The sequence below is a fragment of the Portunus trituberculatus genome, chromosome 47 (assembly GCF_017591435.1).
Source record: "Portunus trituberculatus isolate SZX2019 chromosome 47, ASM1759143v1, whole genome shotgun sequence".
Taxonomy (NCBI): Eukaryota; Metazoa; Arthropoda; class Malacostraca; order Decapoda; family Portunidae; genus Portunus; species Portunus trituberculatus.
In genome coordinates, this window is record NC_059301.1 from 13,644,754 (window position 1) to 13,652,253 (window position 7,500).

Consider the following 7,500-nt stretch of genomic DNA (forward strand, 5'->3'; position numbering starts at 1 on the left):
CACACACACACACACACACACACACACACACACACACAACACAACACCACAAAACACACTCAAATCACACCACAACACTACAATATACACTCAAAACAAACCACAACACAATAATACACACTCAATTCACGCCGTAATACCATAAAACACATTCTAAACACACCATGACACCACAAAACACTTAAAAACACACCACAACACCATAAAATACAACACAACACCACAATGCGCATATAAAGCAGTCAAATCACACAAAATATAATTAAAGCTCATCATAATCACCACAAAACACTCAAAACACATCACAATACCATAAAACATATTCAAAACGCACCTCAATACGACAAAAAACACATTACAGTACCACAATCCACTCTCAAAATAGACCACAACATCACAAAACACTCAAAACATATTGCAACACATACTCAAAACACCCCTCAACACCACAAAACACAATCAAAACATCCCATAACACCATAAAACCCAGAGGAGGAGGACAAGCTGTAAAGTTGACTGAGATAAAGCTGCCAGCCGATCACCATGGCACAACTCTACTGACCTTAAGTTTGGTGCAGGAAGAAGTTGCCTGACGTATAGGAATGTGTGTGTGTTTCACTGTTTGATCTGCTGAAGTCTCTGACGAGACAGCCAGAAGTTACCCTACGGAGCGAGCTCACAGCTCATTATTTCCGATCTTCGGATAGGCCTGAGACCAGGCACACACCACACACCGAGACAACAAGGTCACAACTCGATTTACATCCCGTACCTACTCACTGCTAGGTGAACAGGGGCTACATGTGAAAGGAGACACACCCAAATATCTCCACCCGGCCGGGGAATCGAACCCCGGTCCTCTGGCTTGTGAAGCCAGCGCTCTAACCACTGAGCTACCGGGTGTGTGTGTGTGTGTGTGTGTGCGTGCGCGCGCGTGTGCGTGTGTTTATGTCGGTGAGCAGAGTTAGACTGAAGAAACACTCCATTAATCCAACTATTTCCCGTCCGTTCTTTCTTTAACAACGCCACTATTGGCTGTCACTTACTATCTTGATCGGGGCAAACTGAGTGACTTAGTGATCATCTTTTTAGACGGAAATCATTCAGAGTATCGTTGACATTGCTCAGTACTCGTTACAATAAAAAAATAAAGTTGTACTAACTCTACCGGAAAGCAATAATAAATTTACAGTATCCTTCAACCTGTAATTCCCTCCTTCAATCACTAAATTAAAGATGAACAAATTTATGAAGAGTACAAATATTCACACTATCAACTTGCAAGCTGAACCGTTGTAATAAAAGAGACATAAGCACAATTATAAGGATCAGTAGCAAGAAAAAGACCAAAATATGAGGTTTAAGTTAAGGCTCAAGCTTGCGAGATCGCCACCGTCACGTCACGAGCCACGCCATCACAGACTGCATTCACCATTGAGTGTATACTAATGTCATCCTCACCCGATGTTATTTGTCTTTTCTTATTTCCCTTCCCCTGGTGAATTTCGCCTCACTATGTGATGATTGGTAATATATTTTCTCGTAGAGTGGCAACAGTGACAGAAGTCAGTTAGCCAGCCAGCCACCGCAGTGTCTAGCTGTCCGCCCTGTCCTGTTTACCAGTGTCTTCCTCACACATTGAATTCTCTCATCTCCTACTCTCTCAGCCTTCCTCCTCGCTGGGTGTGGGTTGGTGGTTATGTATATTTGTCAGTGATTGTGTTGAGTGTTGTCCAGTTTTGTCATGGTGGCGGTGATATTGACGGGGTTAGCCTAGACTACCCTTAGTACACAAGACAAAACCAAGCCACTCAAGCATTTCCGCATGTTTATTTGCTCTAGCCCGTATAAGCTGTCCATTTCTGAAGGTAGAGTTTGTTGCCATTGCAAAGAGAGAGAGAGAGAGAGAGAGAGAGAGAGAGAGAGAGAGAGAGAGAGAGAGAGAGAGAGAGAGAGAGAGAAAGCAAACAGACAAATGCTTGACCGTTCTCTGTTTAATAACAAAAATGATAATAGTTTGTTGACACTTACAACTGCTGTTTGTGTGTGTGTGTGTGTGTGTGTGTGTGTGTGTGTGTGTGTGTGTGTGTGTGTGTGTGTGTGTGTGTGTGTCAGTGTTTTACAGGAAAGTGTGAAAGCCTATTTTACTCGACCTTTTTTTTTTTTTTTACTCCGCTCTTAATCCTCCTCCTCCTCCTCCTCCTCTGCTTCTTCTTCCTTCTCCTACTTATGCTAATCATTATTTTTCTTTTGCATCTTTTTCTTCTTTCTCCTCGCCTTCATCCTCCTCCTTTCCCAAGACATCATCTTCACCGCAATCTTTTCCTCATCATCATAATATCCGTTCTCCTCTTCCTCTTCTTCCTCCTCTTCCTCCTCCTCCTTTTCTTCCTTATCCCCCTACTCTTCCTCTTTCTCTTATTCCTATTCCTTTTCCTCCTCCTCCTCCTCCTCCTCCTCCTCCTCCTCCTCTTCTTTCCTCACCTCACTTTCCCTTTTTACTGTCACTTATCTTATTATATTGATTTCCTTGGTCATTTTTCACAGCTGTGCCTTTCTACTATCTCTCTCTCTCTCTCTCTCTCTCTCTCTCTCTCTGACCGGTCAATATTATCAAAACCATCACCATCACCACCACCACCACTACCTCTACCATCACCATCGCCACCACCACCACCATCGCCACCACCACCACCATCGCCACCACCACCACCACCACCACCACCACCACCACCACCACCACCACCACCACCATCACCACCAAGGGATCCTGTAAGAGTAATGAGGTTTCAGAACAACGAGATTTACTAGGAGAAAGCAAAATCGTGTCATACGTGTTTACCCCTCTTGGCTGATTTACGTGTAGATGGGTGCCTAGAGAGAGAGAGAGAGAGAGAGAGAGAGAGAGAGAGAGAGAGAGAGAGAGAGAGAGAGAGAGAGAGAGAGAGAGAGAGAGGGAGAGATTCCTATTTTTTCATTGTCATATTTATTTTTCCCTTATTGCCATAGCCTTCTTTTTTTCTTTCATTATATCAGTAGTAATCACACTTATTTGTCTACATCATTGATCTTTCTTGTATATTTTTCGTCTCCTAGTCTCTCATACTCGTAGCTTGCTGGGTGGCTGGCGTGTGGGACGGTCTCCTAAGGTTATTACTCATACTCAGAGCTTGTATCCACGAGTATCCTTCTTGTATATCAGTGATCGCGTTCTCAAAAGTTACAGTGGCGTTTTACCTCGAAAACTTTTAACAGCCTCCTGAGAAAGTTACTGAGGCATTTAAAGGGTTTGTGTTTCCATGATTCCAATAATAGTGTCACATGCATTCTCTGCCATCAGTGAGGAGAAAAAGTCCAAAGAGAACCGGAGCATTTTATTTCTGTGGCATTTGGAAAATAGTGGCACAGGAGCACAAGTCTGTAAACTTTGATAAACTCCGGAGCCGAAGCTGTCGAGCTAACACGCTAAAACATTTAAAAAAATGAGAATATGAGAACAGCATTAATATTAGAGTGTTTTGTGCTCTCCCTCTGTTATGTGATCTTTTTTTGGCTCCAGAAAATTAAGACATGAAAAAAATAAACCGTCACAAAGTTGAGTGTTAGAAATTGTCGAGATAAAACGCGGAAACATTTCAGAACAGAGTAGCATCGGTATACCAGATTCCAGAGTTCAGTGTCGTCTTTTTCTTGCTTGTACGAGATTAACCCTAAAAAAACACTTTCAAATTCTCATGGTAACACAAAGAAATATTTGAAAATACTAGCAGGAGTAGCAACAATATTCCAGTGTTAATTGTTTCCCTTCTGTTATCTGTACAAAATCTTTCACTAAAGGAAGGAAGCAAATAACTTTGATACACGAGAAAGACTGTTAGCTATTGTAGGTAAGATGGGTCTGACTACAGCATAAATATTCACAGCATTCAGAGATCATGGTTCATTCAGTGTGGTCCCTTTGTTACCTGTATGTATGAAATCTATCACAGAAAGGACACAATAACACAAGGCGGAGTTTTACAGACGTATCAGAAGGAATCAATTTAGCGTCCCTTGAGAAGACTGCAAAAAAGTGGAGGTCAAGAGAGTGAAGTTGTCTTTGACGTGAGAGAGGAAAGTTAAGAATGAAGAGTTGAGAGAGAGAGAGAGAGAGAGAGAGAGAGAGAGAGAGAGAGAGAGAGAGAGAGAGAGAGAGAGAGAGAGAGAGAGAGAGAGAGAGAGAGAGAGAGAGAGAGAGAGAGAGAGAGAGAGAGAGAGAGAGAGAGAGAGAGAGAGAGAGAGAGAGAGAGAGAGAGAGAGAGAGAGAGAGAGAGAGAGAGAGAGAGAAAGAGAAATTAGGGGCGAAATAAAAAAGAAGATAGCACAAAAGATAGTAAGGATGATGGGCATAGTTATTTGGGTAAATGACATGTAAGAAGAAGAGGAAGAGGAGGAGAGGAGAAGAGGGGGAGGACGAGGAGGAGGAGGAGGAGGAGGAGGAGGAGGAGGAGGAGGAGGAGGAGGAGGAGATAAAGATAGTAAAAACAACTAAGATAGAGAAGAAAAGAAGAGAAAAATAAGTAGTAAATATAAAAATAACAATAACAATATAAACAACAATAACTTAGTAAAGCAACAACAATAACAATAATAACCGGTACGAAAAGGAAAACAAGGAAGACGAAGGTAAAAAAAGATATGAAGAGAGAGAGAGAGAGAGAGAGAGAGAGAGAGAGAGATGGTCATGATGAGGATACAAACACAATGATCACCTTCCCTGCTATCTGTCATATTTTCCCCTTAATTACTAAATACACTGAAACATTTCCTTTCACTTTACTGACATGAACGACTATTACACTTCATAGAAATTCCTCTATCTTTCTTCTAACTTGCTTTTCTTTCTTTTCAGTCGCTGCTTATAATGACTGAATTGTTTTTAGTGATGTGACCTCAGTGAAAAGGTTAATGATTAAAGACTGAAATCTGCAGAGATGTAGCAGGTGAGAAGTGGCGCTATCTGAGGCACCAGAGCGGCAATGACACAAGAGAGAAAGGAAGGAACCGTCACAGCCACTGCCTCAACACCAGGAGAGATAAGGAGCAGGATGTGTAGGAAGAGGAGCAGCAGGCCGAAGAGAAGATGAGGAGAGGAAAGGAGAGGAAAGGAGAGAGAGAGAGAGAGAGAGAGAGAGAGAGAGAGAGAGAGAGAGAGAGAGAGAGAGAGAGAGAGAGAGAGAGAGAGAGAGAGAGAGAGAGAGAGAGAGAGAGAGAGAACAAGCAAGCCAGCCAGCCAGCCAATCAGTCAGCCACACAACAAGATAGTCTGTTTGTCAGCCAGTCAGTCAGTCAGCCATCCAGACAGATAAACAGATACACAGACAAACGAAAAATGGTAAAGCCAAGATAGCAAAGAGGAAGAGGATTAACAATATTGGAAAACCTTTCACAGTCAATGATGAATAATACAGATTTTTTAAACTAGAGTTACCAAAGTCTCTGGTAACAAATAGCAAACTACCCGTTGTGTCCCGTGACTGGAGAGCCACGGGAGGACGGAGACAAAAGAAAGAGCCATGTCTCGTGTATATGTAAGTAAGGAAACTGCGCACATCCTCCTGGCTGTGGAAGACAACTCCGGAAATAGCCGTGTGAAAGTGACTAGCAAAACTAAGGAAATATTTTCGTTCTCTTACTCCTATATCAAGTAAAATAAAAAAAATTGCAAAAACAAATAGGTAAGTGAAAAGCAAAATGATGAGAGAATAAATATAGAATAAACAAATCAATACTTAAAATAAAATATAATGAAAATGAAAGAAATAATTTAGCTGAATACAAAAACAAAAAGATACAGAATAAGATATAAGATGAGGAACACGAAGAACATGACAAGAGAGAGGGAACACGAAGGGAAAATGGAGACAGACAAGGAATAAATGGTGCAAAATATATGTATAGAAAAACAGAGACAGAGAGAAAGGAAGGAAGGAATGAAAGCGTCAGAGAACAGAGGAGAGAGAATGAATGATGAAAGGAATGGCAGATGAGAGAGAGAGAGAGAGAGAGAGAGAGAGAGAGAGAGAGAGAGAGAGAGAGAGAGAGAGAGAGAGAGAGAGAGAGAGAGAGAGAGAGAGAGAGAGAGAGAGAGAGAGAGAGAGAGAGAGAGAGAGAGAGAGAGAGAGAGAGAGAGAGAGAGCTACTTCTCATGAATTACACTGCTTTACTTATTCATTTTTTCATCGAAATGAGGAAAGGGAAGGGGAAAGGGAAAAAATAACTCTGGAGGAAATTAAGGAGAGGAAAAACATCTTCAATCGCTTATGAGACAAAGAAAAAAAATATCAAAGGATATGAACACACGCACACGCGCGCACACGCTCGCGCGCGCACACACACACACACACACACACACACACACACACACACACACACACACACACACACACACACGCCCGGTAGCTCAGTGGTAGAGCGCTGGCTTCACAAGCCAGAGGACCGGGGTTCGATTCCCCGGCCGGGTGGAGATATTTGGGTGTGTCTCCTTTCACGTGTAGCCCCTGTTCAACTAGCAGTGAGTAGGTAAGGGATGTAAATCGAGGAGTTGTGTGGTGTGTGCCTGGTCTCAGGCCTATCCGAAGATCGGAAATAATGAGCTCTGAGCTCGTTCCGTAGGGTAACGTCTGGCTGTCTCGTCAGAGACTGCAGCAGATCAAACAGTGAAACACACACACACACACACACACACACACACACACACACACACACACACACACACACACACACACACACACACACACACACACACTTTCTCTCTCTCTCTCTCTCTCTCTCTCTCTCTCTCTCTCTCTCTCTCACACACACACATTCCCCCACCACAACCTATAATATCCGGAATCCGTACGGGTAATTCAGGATATTCGGATAATCGATGCATTTGAGGTCCACGTTCACTATACACGCTCGCCAATCGATCAGTTCACACTTACACACATACACACAAATGCATACACAGATACATCGTAACTCCTGCAAGTTGTGTGTGGCACTGATGGAGTTACGAGACAACGTGTGTGTTTGGTATGCAGGGACGATTATTCTAGTCAATTCTTTCCAACACTCTCTACCGGAAGTTACTAATGTTCGGTTTTCAAGGATGCTTTCGTGACTTTAATGGTGCGCTAGTTGAAGATACCGAGATCTCTTTTCCCAGGAATGAGCTTGAGAGGTGTTCTGCATTATCTAGGTAGAATCACAAAAACTGTTGATCATCTCTACCATTGAGAAAGAGTTCATGTGAGACTATTTCTGACAAACACTACTAGAAATTACTGAGATTTCCAAGGTGATTGTGGTGATATTTTTATAATGAGTCTGCAGTATCTAAAGATAAGCATTTACAAAGAAAATCTATTAGAAATAGATGCGCCTTTTGAAAGCAACTTTATCGTATCTCATCTCAATCATTTCTGAGAAACTCTGCACGAAATCAATCAAGTTTCCAAGGATGTTTTCATGATT

At 42.3% G+C, this 7,500-nt stretch overlaps 1 protein-coding gene and 1 non-coding gene across 4 annotated transcripts in view; both read left to right on the forward strand.

Moving 5' to 3' along the window:
* LOC123520726 (putative neural-cadherin 2) overlaps window positions 1-7,500 on the forward strand; it is a 174,748-nt gene that overhangs the window by 88,294 nt on the left and 78,954 nt on the right. The gene's annotated exons all lie outside the window — the stretch shown is intronic.
* On the forward strand, window positions 6,432-6,504 carry Trnav-cac. Its single transcript has one exon. It is a non-coding gene; the product is annotated as a tRNA-Val (tRNA).